Here is a 16,099-nt window from a genome sequence, read left to right on the forward strand (position 1 = left end):
CTGAACGTTATTCAAGTGCGGTAAACGTTATTTCTAATAAAATCTTTTAGAATTTTTTAAAATTGCTTTTATCAAATTCAGGGACAGTAGATACCTTTGACAACTATAACAGCATATATTTATTGTGTTCATCATTGTTTTATTAGCGTTTGAGTATTTTATTTCTTTTTGAATGTTCCATTGCTTTTCCTGAAGTGGCATTGTCTTAGTCTGTTTGTGCTGCTGTAACAAAAATCCACACACTGGGCAATTCATAAAGAATAGAAAATTATTCCTCACAGTTTTGGAGGCTGGAAGTCCAAGATCCAGGAACCAGCTGGTTCACTTGTCTGGTGAGGCCTGTTCACTTCCAAGATGGCACCTTGTTGCTACATGCTCTGGAGAGAAGAAACGCTGTGTTCTCACATGGCAGAAGGCAGAAGGCAAGAGAGCCCAACACTGTGTGAAGCCTCTTTTTAATAAGGATCTTAAAGCCCCATTCACGAGGAAGAAGCCTTCATGGCCTAATTACCTCTTAAAGGTCCCACCTCTTAATAATATCACATTCACCATTAAGTTTCAACACATGAATTTTGGAGGGGACACAGCCAAAGTGTAATAGGCACAATAATCATATATAAATTATATTAAGACTTTATATTCATATTTTTCTATTATGGTTTTTTGTTTTTGAGATGGAGTCTTGCTGTGTTGCCCAGGCTGGAGTGGAGTGGCACAATCTCAACTCACTGCAACCGCCTCCTGAGTTCAAGCGATTCTCAAGCCTCAGCCTCATGAGTAGCTGGGATTACAGTCACATGCCACCATGCCCAGCTAAACTTTTTTTTTTGTATTTTTAGTAGAGACGGTGTTTCACTGTGTTGGCCAGGCTGGTCTCAAACTCCTAATCTCAAGTGATCCACCTGTCTCGACCTCCCAAAGTGCTGGGATTACAGGTGTGAGACACTGCGCCTGGCCTCCATTATGGTTTTTAAATGATTCTACAAATAATAGATAACCATTGTAGAAAATATTTGAACCTATAAAAAAATTCTTAATATTTAACATATTTGCTTCATTTTTGTAGTTTTTTTCTTTTTTTTTCCTTTTAAAAAATTTTAAGTTCAGGAGTACATTTTTAGGTTTGTTATATAGGTAAACTTGTGTCACAAGGGTTTGTTGTACAGATTATTTCATCACCAAGGTGTTAAGCCTAGTTCCCATTCGTTATTTTTCCTGATCCTCACCATCTTCCCACCCTCCACTGTCAGGTATCTGTTGTTTCTCTCTATGTGTCTATGTGTTCTCCTGATTTAGCTCCACTTATAGGTGAGAACATGTTACATTTGGTTTTCTGTTCCTGCATTAGTTTGCTAAGGATAATGGCCTCTGGCTCCAATCATGTTCCTGCAAAGGACATGATCTCAGTCTTTTTTATGGCTGCACAGTATTTCACAGTGTATATGTACCACATTTTCTTTATTGAGTCTGCCACTGATGGGCATTGATATGGTTCGGCTGTGTCCCCACCCAAACCTTATCTTGAATTCCCATGTGTTGCAGAAGGGACCCAGTGGGAGGTAACTGAATCATAGGGGCAGGTCTTTCCTATGATATTCTCATGATAGTGAATAAGTCTCATGAGATCTGATGGTTTTATAAGGGAAAAATTTCCCTGCACAAGCTCTCTCCTTGCCTGCTGACATCCATGTAAGATGTGACTTGCTCTGCATTGCCTTCCACCATGATTGTGAGGCCTCCCCAGGCATGTGGAACCATAAGTCCATTAAACCTTTCTTTTGTAAATTGTCCAGTCTCGGGTGTGTCTTTATCAGCAGTGTGAAAATGGACTAATACAGGCATGTAGGTTGATTTCATGTTTTTGCTTTTGTGAATAGTGCCGCAATGAACATACATGTGCCTGTGTCTTTGTGGTAGAACAATTTCTATTCCTTTGGGTATATACCTAGTAATGCAATAGATAGCTGGGTTGAATGGTAGTTCTGTTTTTAGTTCTTTGAGGAATCATCACCCTGTTTTCCACAATGGCTAAACTAATTTACGCTCTCACCAGCAGCATATAAGCATTCTCTTTTCTCTGAAACCTCACCAATATCTGTTATTTTTGACTTTTTAAAAATAGCTATTCTGACTGGTGTGAGACGGTATCTCATTGTGTTTTGATTTTCATTTCTCTAATGATCAGTGATGTTGAGCTTTTTTCATATGCTATTGGCTACATGTATATCTTCTTTTGAAAAGTATCTGTTCATGTTCTTTGCCCACTTTTAATGGGGTTGTTTGTTTTTTCCTTCTAAATATAAGTTCCTTACAGATGCTGGTTATTAGACCTTTGTCAGATGCATCGTTTGTAAACATTTTCTCCTATTCTGTAGGCTGTTTACTCTGTTGATGGTTTCTTTTGCTATGCAGAAGCTCTTTAGTTTAATAAGATTTCATTGGTCAAGTTTTGCTTTTGTTGGTATTGCTTTTGGAGTCTTCATCATGAAATCTTTGCTGGTTCCTATGTCCAGAATGGATGGTATTGCCTAGGTTGTCTTCCAAGGTTTTTATAGTTTTGGGTTTTACAGTTAAGTCTTTAACCTATCTTAAGTTGATATTTGTATATAGTGTAAGGAAGGGGTTCAGTTTCAATCTTCTGCATATGGCTAGCCAGTTATCCCAGCACCATTTATTGAATAGGGAATCCTTTCCCCATTGGTTGTTTTTGTCGGCTTTGTCAAAGATCAGATAGTTTTAAGTGTATGGACTTATTTCTGGGCTCTCTGTTCTGTTCCATTAGTCTATGTATCTGTTTTAGTACCAGTACCATGCTGTTTTGTTTACTGTAGCCCTGTAGTATAGTTTGAAGTTGGGTAGTGTAATGCCTCCAGCTTTGTTTTTTTGCTTAGGATTGCCTTGGCTATTCAGGTTCCTTTTTGGTTCCACATGAATTTTAAAATAGTTTTTTTCTAGTTCTGTGAAGAATGTCATTGGTAGTTTGATAAGAATAGCATTGAATCTATAAATTGCTTTGGGGAAGTATGGCCATTTAAATGATATTGATTCTTCCTATCCATGAGCATGGAATGTTTTCCATTTGTTTGTGTCATATGATTTCTTTGAGTAGTGTTTCGCAGTTTTCATTGTGGAGATCTTTCACCTCCCTGGTTAACTGTATTCCTACGTATTTTATTCATTTTGTGGCAATTTTGAATGGGATTGTTTTTTATCTGGCTCTCAGTTTGACTGTTTTTGGTGTATAGGAATGCTAGTGATTTTTGTACATTGATTTTGTATCTTGAGATCTTGCTGAAGTTGTTTATCAGCTTAAGGAGTTTTGGGGCCAAGACCATGGAGTTTTTTAGATACAGAATCATGTCTTCTGCAAACAGGGATTGTTTGCCTTCCTGTCTTCCTATTTGGATGCCCTTTATTTCTTTCTCTTGCCTGATTACTCTGGCTAGGACTTGCAATACTATGTTGAATAGGAGTGTATGTTTTTTGTATGTTTAAATTTGTTGACAGTATTACTTATGAAATTATCCTATATTCTTACTTAATGTAACTTCAGATAGTTTTAATCATTGTTATGTTTTTCAAAGTAAATACATTCACTTGAGTAATAAAAAACAGATAGTTTCAAAGGGTTTATGAGATAAAGCAATAAAAACATAGCTCCAGTTTAGTGGTGCCACCTTCTCCTGAGCAGGTCCACACTTTTGATGTGTTGTGATTGCTGTAACTAGAAATATGGCTGAGCTTCTACACTGCCTCATTTAGTAATCCATGTTCTTAATTTTGGCAATATTGTTCATTACACTTTTGGAGCTCTTCATCTTCCCAGTCTTGTTTGGAGACCTGCCATGTGTCTGACCTCTTTGATATCTCCCTGCTGCCCACTTTGATGGAACCACTGGTTCCTGGATCCCTTGGCCTCCTCTTTCCAAGTTTCTTTCTGTGTTTGGCACATTATGTAGTAATTTGTGCCTCTCCCAGATTACCCATTTTGCTAATGTCACCAAATCTTGAATCCCTCCAGTTCAGTGTCAGCAGGGAACAAAATTTCGTGTCTCTTAACCTGGGTGTGTGTGTGTGTGTGTGTGTGTGTGTGTACTGCTCAGGCAGGCTTCTGAATGTTGATATTTTGTATATGTGATAAGAGGGTTTCGAGTCTTTTGATTAAAGACTTCCAAATGACCCCTTGCTTTCTGCCCTGCTCCTCTCAACTGCTTCTCCACCTCTACTATTCCCTAGCACTCTCTGGGTTAATCTGTTCAGGTGACCGCAAAAGAACCACACAAAGGATCTTAGTTTGTGGCTTCCTCTGCATTGCTAAATCAGTTACTGCTTGCTTATCTGCTTTCCATATTGCAAAATTTATTGAATTTTTTTGCTCTGTGCTGTTCTTTTTTCTGTCCTCTTTTTCTTTGTGATTATAATTTTTTATTCCTTTACTAGTGTTTTAATGGAGATTCATGAGTAAGAGGAAATAAATTTATATATTTCATTTGCCAACTTTATACTCTGGAGACTTTCAAAATGTATAATAGTATTTTCAAAAATCTTTCATCATCTGATGCTGTATATTATTTTACAAAATTAAATGGCCATGTGTGTCCTTTAAAAAAAGACAATTTATCTATGATTTCAATATTACAGTTGACCCCAACTTTTATTGTTAGGGATGACAATCTCCTGCACTGAAAAATCGAAGTATAAATTTTGACTCCCCTAAAACTTAACTACTAATAGCCTACTGTTGACCAGAAGCCTTACTGATAACATAAACAGTCAATTAATGCATATTTTTATGTCATATGTATTATATACTGCATTCTTACAATAAAATGAGCTATAGAAAAGAAAATGTTATTAAGAAAATCAAGAGGAAGAGCAAATGTTTTTACTGTTCATTAAGTGGAAGTGGATCATCATGAAGGTCTTTGTCCTCATCATCTTCACATTGAATAGTCTGAGGAGGAGGAAGAAAAGGAGAGGATGATCTTGCTGTCTCAGGAGTGGCATAGGTGGGAGAAAATTAGAGGATGGTCTTGCTGTCTCAGGGTTGGCACAGGAAGAAAATTAACATATAAGTGGACCCACACAGTTCAAACCCTTGTTGTTTAAGGGTCAACTGCATTTTTTATTTCTCTAGTTTAAGATAGGTTTGTATTCTTAGCAAAATTACATATAAAAGCAAAGCTATACTTTTACTCATCTAAACTTAGTTACCAAATAATATAATATAAATTATGAACCTAAACCATTTTGCCTTACATTAATGGATAACTTTAGAGTTTAATTCTTGTTTGTGTTTGCAGATTTGAGAAGTACTGCTGCACAAAATCCTTGATGTAATCTTGAATATAATTTTTGTTTGTATCCTTCAAAACATTTTCAATAATGAATTTTTAATTTTTCTTCCATGTATAGAATCATTGGCAGATGTGCGTTTAAGTGGAGATTCAGGTATTCTGTCTAATATTGGCCTAAATGGACAACAAAATAAGGTGTAAATCTTTTCCTAGAGCTTAAAAATATTGAATGAGATCATTCATTGTTATTATGCCTATTAAATCCCTATTCTAATATCTTGGCATTTCTCACCTGGAATTAGGAGACAGTTGGAAACTCCTGCTATTAGTTAAATGTTTTTTTGAGAGAGCAGATTGATAAAAATGAGTTGGATTGATTAAAATGTTTGGGAATATCTTATAAGTAAATCAACATCCAGATATAATGAATCAGTAGAGTCGCTACAATTTATTTGAATTTTGTCCTTATAATTTATTATCTGATGGAGATATTGGAAATATCTCTAAATGGCTTTGGAAAAAAAGAATAAATTTAGTTTAATAAAATGTTATTTCCAAAATCTGATCTACTTGAATTTACAAAGTGGGGGGAAAGAAAAGGCTAAGGAAAGCAAGAAGTTGGCAAACTGTATATAAGATAATTGATTTGCATATGTAAATTAGACTAATCACATATACACATAAGTGGCTAGATGTACAATTACCTGATTTATAAACATGAATGGTGCAGATGCTGCTTTAGAGGCACTTTCAGAAAATTGGCTTGTGGCATCAACGCTTTGTAGTACAACATGACTGCTAATTATACCTCTTACTGTAATAAAGTCCAGTTAAATTATTTTGCATGATGGTACCAAAAGGGGGCAGTGGCTGTAATGTTACCCAGAGAATCACGTTAACAGTGCTAGGCTTTTAATGTGAATCTACATACAGAAGGTGAGTACTGGAGGGGATGTACCAGAGCAATGAGTTACTGTCCTCATTCTAAGCCTGGTGTGTGTGGATGGCCATACAAGCCTAGAGAAACTCCTGTGAGATGCTTTTCACAATGAAAAATCACTTTACTTATATTTCAATCCAGAATTGAAATCCTAAGAATAACGATGTGCCAGATCTTGCTGGGCAGTCTGTTTTCTCTAGTTACAATTTTAAAATTGTTTCTTTTGCTTTCTGATATGATTTTTCTCTTTTCTTTATTTTACCCTCATTTTGTTATTTTATAAGTTTTTGAGCATGAATGATATATAAGGACTCTGTTTAGGAGTTATTTTCATCTTAATTCTCTGCATGTTTATTTTGAGAATCTAAATGGTACCCAGGTTAGTAAAAGGGCACTAGTTGCTGGCCCTCTGAATTTCCAGTTATACACTTGAATGAAGTTTTATGCTGTGGAAACTGATTTAGTTTTTTATAGAACATCTATGGGGACTTTTGTTGTCATTCAGTATTTTAGGTTTTCCTAATGATGTAGACATAAAGGGAGAACCAATGTTTTCTGTTTGTTTCTACCTATGCCTCATTTTGAAATACCTTATATATATTCCTTTCTGCCTGTTGCTATCACATCTCTTGACTGACTTGTTTAGTGAGATGTAAATACCTCTTTTGACTTTGTACTGCCTTTTACCCCTGATATCTACTGTTGGGGATCAGTATCAAGGGTGGAGGGGAGCTGGGAAGATGAGGACTGGGGTAGGATTCTTCAAATGCTTCCTACCTGAACCGGGAGACCATAAAACAGAATCAAAATTGAGTTCAATCAGTCTCATATAAGGCATTTGCTATTGATGGACACAAAGGGGAGAACTGAGATTTAATTGTAATTTTCCCCTTCTTGGTTGGATGAACAACCACATTTTAAGTAGGTAAGGAAATCTGGGCTTCTCCCTCAGGAGCTGTTTGCTTAGTGTGCCTTCAGCCATAATGAATCCAAAATTCAGAGTTAGGACATCTTTCTGTTAAAAGACCCTTTCCCTCATAATCCAATCTTAGCTATAATTGTTCCTTTCACAGTGGTGCTACAGACTACATTCTATTATTCATTTGAATTGGTCCTGATTTGTTCATTCATAATAGTGACATTGCTTTTTCTCATTGCTCCCCAATTATAGCAATTTTTCTCTTTGAAATTATATCCTTTTCAGGAGACTAAAGACTGCCAATTACAGGTGGTATTTCAAAGCACGAAAATTCAGTAAATAGTCATAAAGCCTCTCAAATGCACATTTTCGGTCATCAGAGTGGTTTTTATAGACATAAATACTACTTTCATGTGTCATGCATTATTGGTTGTTCTGTTTTTGTACTTACATTGAGTTAGTAATATCAGGCCTGCCTTGAGGAAAGGAAACATGGGATGATAGAAAGAAGATAAGTTACAATGAATGTGAGCTTTCTGTTTGTTCAGCTATTCACCCTTTAATGCTGCTGCCCTGGAGATAACATGTACGCAGAAGGGAATATAAAGCCTTTGCGGACTTGTATATTTGTGAGGGGTCAGGAGAAACAGGGCAGGAGTGAGAAACTGAGCTGCTGAGTTCGTTAGATAGCACAGAATTGTTCCTTCTTCCCTTTGGCAGTTCACAATTGCAGTGGAGTAGCAGACTCACAGTGTGGTTCCTTTTGTGTTCTTAAGGCTGGAACCACCATTCCCAGCTCTCATGTAAAAGGTTATTATTTGGTGTACTTGCAATAGAACAGACAGCCAATTGCCTAGAGTTGTTTCATTTTTTGTTTGTTTGTTTAAAGGGCAGGATAGAAAAATGGCCTAAATGTACTTCTTTATACTCTTCTAACTTAGGAAATATATACATAATATATATAACTCTTACATCTCTTTCTTTCCTAATTGTACTTCAGTGCTGGAAAAAGCAACTTCTTTGAATAGGCATGCACGTTCATAGTGTTACTTCAGAGGTAAGAAAATATGAGGTGACCAGTGATGTCTTGCTATTTAATAAATTCATAGATTTTTATTGAACACATTAAAGCATTTCTTCTGGTAAGTTATTTTCTCTGTTATCATAGATTTATTGTTGGTTGCATTACTAGTGTGCTATAGTGTTCCCCCTAGAGTTTTAAAGCATTTTAGGGTGAAGTAAGTGTTCTATATTTTGATTTAGTGGTTACATGATTCTATATGATTACTAAAATACATCAAACTGTATACCTGAAAGAGCCAATTATATTATACACCAATAATACCTTTAAAATACTTCTAGTTTACACTTTGGAAAAGGAATGTGAAAATTTTACACACTACAAAAGCACACATTAGAAAATGTCTATTAGGTGGTAGTCCCAGTTTTTATTAATATTTTATTAGTATTTTATTGGAATCCAGAATTTGGTACATTAATATATTTCATAGAAATTAAGATGAACATATCACACTTTGCATATACAAACAAAAAGAAAACTAATAAAAACTCATCTTAGCTTAGCTTTGTCCCCTGATTTTTAACTTTTTGTTGTTTCTATTTATATCTTATTATACTATGTCTTGAAAAGCTGTAGTTATTATTTTTGATTGGTTCATCATTTGGTCTTTCTACATAGGATAAGAGTAGTTTATACACCACAGTTACAGTGTTATAATATTCTGTGTTTCTCTGTGTACTACTATTACCTGTAGGTTTTGTACCATCAGGTGATTATTTATTCCTTATTAATTTTGTTTTCTTTCTGACTGAAGAACTCCATTTCTTGTAGGACGGGATTGGTATTGATGAAATCCTTCAACTTTTGTTTGTCTGGCAAAGTCTCTATTTCTTCTTCATGTGTGAAGGATATTTTCACTGGATATATTATTCCAGGGTAAAAGTTGTTTTTTTTCTTCCTTCAGCACTTTAAATATGTCATGCCACTCTCTCCTGGCCCATAAGGTTTCCACTGAAAAGTTGCTGCCAGAAGTATTGAACCTCGTTGTATGCTATTTATTTCTTTTCTCTTGCTGCTTTTAGGATCCTTTATTTATCCCTGACCTTTGGAAGTTTGATTATTGAATGCCTTGAGGTAGTCTTCTTTGGGTTAAATCTGCTTGGTGTTCTATAAACTTCTTGCACTTGGATATTGGTATCTTTCTCTAGGTTTAGGAAGTTCTCTGTTACTATTCCTTTGAATAAACATTCTACACCTGTCTCTCTCTACCTCCTCTTTAAGGCCAGTAACTCTTAGATTTGCCCTTTGAGGATATTTTCTTTTGCACTGGGTCTTTTACTTCATGGTGGCAGGTTCCCTTCTGGCCTAGAGTGTGTTTAGAAATGTCGTCTGGGAGCTAGGGCCTGGAATGGGGGCCTCATGATTCTGACTGGTGCCCTATCCTGCTGTGGCTGAGCTGGTATCCAAGATTCAAGACAAAGTCCTTGCCACTCTTCCTTCTCCTCTCCTCAGGGGGAAGGGAGGGGTTTCTTTTGGAGCCTTGAGCTGTGCAGCCTGGGGCTAAGGGACGTGATGCCAGCACTCCCTTGGCTGCCCCAGCTGGTGTCTCAGTTCATTGCGTGATCCCCAAGCCCACTGTCTCTGGGCCCTAGTGCAGCACTAGGACTTGCCTATGATTTGTAGTCCTCATGGCCTAGATTGCTTTTCAAGTTTACTTGAATACGTAGAGTGCAAACCTGCAAACCTCTGTAGCGAGGTTTGCAGGCACTCAAGTTCAGACTGCTGGAATTGGTAGTTCCCCTCTGCCTAGGCTGAGTTTAAATGCTCCCTCTGTGGTTGGGCGTCAGTTGAGCTTGCCCTACTTTTCCTTTCTGCTCTAACAGGACAATACTGAGTTCAATGCCTCACAATTGCTGTGTTCTCCCTCCTGCAGCACCCAGAGAAGCTCTGGGCACCACCCATTGGCTGCCAGGGTAGGGAAGGGGTGGTATAGGTGATTCAGAACTGTTTTTTTTTTCTCTCTCTCTCTCTCTTCAGTGCCTCTTTCAGCAATATGAAGTTAAAACCAGATACTATGGGTGCTCACCAGATTTTCAGTTCTTAAGAAGGTGTTTCTTTCTGTGTACATAGTTATTAACTTGGTGTCCTTGCGAGGGGGTGGGACTGGAATAATGGGTGGAACTTTTTATTCTGCCATCTTGCCCCTGCTCCCTGGTTTCTAAACCCTGAAGCCACGATAAACTTTGAAGAGGTACCTTCCATAGCATGTGAAAAGATGACCTCTGTCACTTTATTACGTGTGTGCGTAAGTTTACAGAACTCAAGTTTATTCATCTAGTAATTTATTTATTCTATAAATAGTAATCTGTTACTCTGCACCAGCCATTTTGGTACGTTCTCGATATTCAATAGAGAACAAGACACTCTGCCATCATGGAGCTTGCTGTCTAGTGGTGGAGAAAGACAATTTAAAGCTAAATTTAAAAGTGGTTATTTGTGTTTATTAGTGCTATGAAGAATATAAAAGGGGACATTGATAGAATAGGAAAGAGAAAACCTTTTATGAAAAGAGTAGTCAAAGAAGTACTATGCGAGGAGGCAGCATTTTAATCTGCTACCTGAAAACAAACAAAAAAACTGACCAGTTTTAGTGCCTTTATTCTTTGAAATAGCCTTCAAACTACTTTTATGAAAGGAATCTCAGTATCTTGAACCCCTTGCAGCAAAAACTGCAAGAATGGTGTCTTGGAAACTGTGGTTTTCTAAACAAGCACAAAGGTGATTCTTACGAAAGGAAAGTCCAGGAAACTCTATCAGAGGTTCTCAAATTATAGTATACATAAAAACATTCTGGGGCTTCTGCTTCTGGCATGACAGACCAGGTATTGACATGCTGTTGTACCATAAACAACGAGAAAGCTGGACAAAACATATTTTTAAAAACACAACACTTTCTAAAAATTGGAAAAGAGACTTAGGACTGGACATTGATAAAAGGAAATAAATGAGGCGAACACTACAATTACCTCATCATTATTCTTAGAGGCAGTTTCCAGAGCACAGGCGGAAGGAAGCTGTTCCCAAGGAGATCAAAGCAACTCTTGCTGAACTGAAGAAATTGGAAAGGCAGAGTGACTGGACTGTGCAGAGAAGAGGAAGTTATGCAGAAAAAAGCTCTGAAAATCTACATAAAGATTATCTACACAATCTAAATAAGTACATAAAAATATTTAACTGAAAACCCAGGTAGATATATGTAGAGTGTGACTTCAGGCAGTTGGGCAAAGAATAATTACCAGAGAAAGAATCAATGTAGGGCTGTAATCCACACAACTACTGGAGTTAGTGCAGGATTGAGAGGTGCTTGAGTTACTACCAACCAAAATGGGGAAACTTCACTGAACACCTGAGATATTTAATAGAGACCCTCCAAAAAGGTTATACATTAGAGGAAGGACTAAACTAGCCCTAGAATAAGAGCTACCTGAAAAGTTCAAGTTGATCCACAAGTAATTAACTGCCTGCCAGAGCAAAATTCAACATTTATTAATAGAAGACAGCAAAATCTACAATTCAATAATGTAACACTAAGAATATCCATCTCCAATATTAGATCACTAGATATGTGAAGATTCAGCAATATGCAGCCCATTATCAGAAGAAAAATCAGTCAATAGAGTCAGACCCAGAAGTAACAGATGTTGAAATTAGCTGGTTCGTACTTTAAAATAGTTATAAATATGTTCAACGATTTAAAGAAAAACATGAACATAATGTTGAAAGAAATGGAATATAGAAATAAGAACTGAATAGAACTTCTAAAACTTAAAAATACAATATATATGATGACAAATTCATAAGAATCAGGTTTAACAGCACATTAGGCATATGGGAGAAAAGATCAGTAAACTTGAAGGCAGGAAAATTTAAGCTGTTCAAACTGAAGCATAGTTGTCAAAATAAGGCTGGAGAGAAAAGTCTCTGTGACCTATGAGACATTACCTAGTAGTCTAACCTATGTGTCATTGCAGCCTGAGAATGGCGGGTGTAGGGGGTGGAGGATATCATATTTAAATAATGGCTGAAATTTTTCTAAATTTGCTGAGCACTAAGAAGCTGAAGAAGGTCAAAAATCACTCAAGTATGAGAAAGAAAGTCACACTGAGGTATGTCATAATCCAAATGCTGAAAACTAATGAGAAGGATTATAGAAGCAGCAAGAGAAAAAAGACACATTACATTTAGGGGTCATAGATAAGAATGGCCACTGGTTTGTCATCAAATGCAATGGAATGACATCTTTGAAGGACTGAAAGAAAAGTCCTTTCAATTTTGAATTCTGTATTCAGTGAAAATGTTATTCATAAATAAAGACAAAATAAAAACAGACATTTATGTCAAATGAAAAAATGAAGAATTTACTGCCAGAGACCTGCACTATAAAAAAGTGTCAAAGAACATTTTTCGGGCTGAAGGAAAATGATTCCAGGTGAAAAGTCACACCTACAGAAAGGAATAAAAATCACCATCAGTGGTAAATATAGGGCAGATATGAAACATTTGATTTTATACTTTTTGTGTCTTTGAAAGAAAAAACGCTTTTTAGAACTACAATTATAACTCTATATTGTGAAGTTATAACGAATATAAATAGCAAAGGGACAGAGGAGGAAAATTGGAAGTACAAGCAGTTTACCCTTATCCAAGGTTTTGCTTTTCACAATTTCAGTCACCTGTGGTCAACCACTGTTTGAAAATATTAAATGGGAAATTCCAGAAATAAACAATTCACGTTTTCAGTTGTGTGCCTTTCTGAGTAGCATGATGAAATCTCATGTGGTCCTGCTTCATCCCACCCAGGATGTGAATTATCTTCTTGTACAGCATATCTGTGTTGTATATGCTACCTGCCCATTAGTGACTTAGTAGCCATCTGGGTTATCAGATTGTCATAGTATTGCAGTGCTCATGTTCAAGTAACCCTTATTTTACTTAATAATGGCCCCAGGCCAGGCGTGGTGGCTCACACCTGTAATCCCAGCACTTTGGGAGGCCGAGGTGGGCGGATGATGAGGTCAGGAGATTGAGACCATCCTGGCTAATACGGTGAAACCCTGTCTCTACTAAAAATACAAAAAATTAGCCGGGTGAGGTGGCATGCACCTGTAGTTCCAGCTACTCGGGAGACTGAGGCAGGAGAATGGCGTGAACCCGGGAGGTGGAGCTTGCAGTGAGCCGAGATTGTGCCACTGCACTCCAGCCAGCCTGGGTGACACAGCAAGACTCCATCTCTAAAAAAAAAAAAAAAAAAAAAAAAAAAAAGGCCCCAGAATGCAGGAGTAGTGTTGCTGGAATGTTGTTATAATTGTTCCATTTTACTAGTAGTTATCATCTCTTACTGTACCTAGTTTATAAGTTAAACTTGATCATAGGATATATGTATAGCAAAAAGCATAGTATATGTAGGGTGCAGTACTATCTGTGGTTTTGGGTATCCACTGAAGGTCTTGGAACATATAATCCATGGATAATGGGGGACTAGTTATACAATTAAAGTGTCTTATATGTGAAGTGGTATGTTATTTTAAGGTAGATAGTGATAAGTTAACGATGCATGTTGTAAACCCTAAAGCAACTGGTAAAAAATAAAATGAAGTATACCTAATAAGCTAGTGGAGGACAAAATGGAATTCTAAAAATATTCAACCCAAAGAAAGTAGGAAAAGAGAATAAAGAAGAGACAAATAGAAACAAATAGAGCAATATGGTAAATTTAAACCCAGTTATATTTATAATTACATTAAGTATATATGATTTAGACTATACAATTTAAAGGGAGAAATTATGAGACTGGATTGTAATACCCAACTATAAACACACTTTGAATAGAAACATGCAGATAGATTGAAAGTAAAGAGATGGAAAAGCTGTACAATGAAAACATTCATTTTATTCATTTCAATAGTTGGAATGGCTATTTTAATATAAGGCAATGTAACTTCCAGACAAGCAGTATAATCAGAGACAGATGACATTTCATAATGACAAAAAGTTCAATTCATCAAGAAGAGAAAACTTTAGTTTGTGTGTGCTTAATAACAAAGCTTTAAAATTATATGTGTCAAAAACTAAGAGAAATGAAAAAGGAAATAGTCATATCCTCAATATTGAAATTTCAAAATCATTTCCTCAGTAATTTATAAAACAAGTAGAAAATTATTTGAGGATACATAAAATTTAAATATTCTGGACCATAAGACAAATACCAACAAGTTTTAAAGAGTCAAAATTGTAAAAGAGTATTATCTGACCATAATGGAATTAAATTAAAATCTATAAAATAAAAATACAAGAAAAACTATCAGATACCTGGGAATTAGATCACACACCTCAAAAACAGACTTTAGATCAGAGAGGAAATCAAAAGAAAAATGTGAAAATATTTTGATTGGAATAATGGAAATACAACTTATCAAATGTGTAGAATGCATTTAAGCAGTGCCTAGAAGGGCATTTGCACCTCCCTGTAATGTATGTTAGAAAAAAAAGATTTAATATCTATTATATAGATTTTTGCCTTAAGAAGTTAATAAAATTGAAGCAAATTAAATCCAATATAACCTAAATGAAAGAAGTAATAAAGATAATAGTAGAAATCACTTTAATAAAAAATAAAAATAATAGAATGAAAGGAAGAGTTGTCTCTTAATAAAGTAAATAAAATTGATCTCTTTAGACAGATCCAGAGAAAAGTAAGAAAATACATATTATTTATATTAAGTATCAAATGGGGAAAATTATTGAACTTATGGACATTCAAATGATATTAATGAAATATTATGAACAACTTTATATTGATAAGTTTGGTAATTTAGTGTCTTGGGTCTTTCTGGAAAGACATGAGTTGTATAACTGATATGAGAAGAAATAGAAAATACAAATAGTTTATATTAATAAAAGAAATTTAATAATTAAAACCCTTTCCACAAAGAAAATACCAAGCCCAATGACTTCATTGGTGAATTCTGTCAAATATTTATACTAACTTAATTCTGCAGAGATATAGAAATATTATTTCTCTAGCTCTATTCCCTTTTCATTTTCATGCTGTATTGTTATACATATTATATCAGTAAATAGTACAACAGTGCATTTTTTTTTATATTTTAAAGAAAAGCAGAAGAAAGAAGAACAAGTATTTAATTATAGTTTGTTATCTTTCTTATTTAATGTTTCCAGTTCTTTTAGTTTGTTCCTGTGAATTTGAGTTCCTGCCTGGTGTGATTATTTCAGTACAGCTTTGCTCCAACCCACCTCTCTTATGCAATTGTTAAATATGTCACATTTCTGTATATTGTAGGCCCAACAATACAATTATATGCGTAGTGTTTTATACAATTGCTTTTTAAATAAGTTAAGAGAAAAAGGAAGAAATACGCATTTACAGTATATCTTCATTTTTCTCTAATAAAATAATTATCATTACTAGTGCTCTTTGTTTTCTTGTGTAGATCCAGAGCACTGAGATCACTTACTTTCATTCTAAAAAATTTCCTTTAGTATTTCTAATAAGTTGGTTCTGCTAACAATGAGTTCTGTCAATTTTGTTTACCTGGCAATGTCTTCATTTCCTTTATTTTTGAGAGAGTTTTGCTGAGTATGATAGTCTTAGTGAGGTATTTTTTCCTTTAGCACCTTGAATATGTCATCTCTCTGCCTTCTGGCCTACGTAGTTTCTGATGAGAAGTCAGTTGTTAACATTATTAGTTCCCTAATGTGTGACAATTCATTTTTCTTCTGTTAATTTCAAGATTTTCCTTTTATTATAGGCTTTCAACCTTTTTACTATTATGTGACTGGCTTGGACCTCTTTGCATTTATCTTTTTTTGTTTGTGTGTTTGTTTGGAGACAGAGTCTCACT

The 16,099-nt window shown here is 35.5% G+C and overlaps 1 protein-coding gene across 3 annotated transcripts in view; it reads left to right on the top strand.

Annotated features, from left to right (window-relative positions):
- MYO3A (myosin IIIA) overlaps positions 1-16,099 on the top strand; it is a 271,671-nt gene that overhangs the window by 21,647 nt on the left and 233,925 nt on the right. The gene's annotated exons all lie outside the window — the stretch shown is intronic.

The sequence above is a fragment of the Pongo pygmaeus genome, chromosome 8 (assembly GCF_028885625.2).
Source record: "Pongo pygmaeus isolate AG05252 chromosome 8, NHGRI_mPonPyg2-v2.0_pri, whole genome shotgun sequence".
In the NCBI taxonomy this organism is placed as follows: domain Eukaryota; kingdom Metazoa; phylum Chordata; class Mammalia; order Primates; family Hominidae; genus Pongo; species Pongo pygmaeus.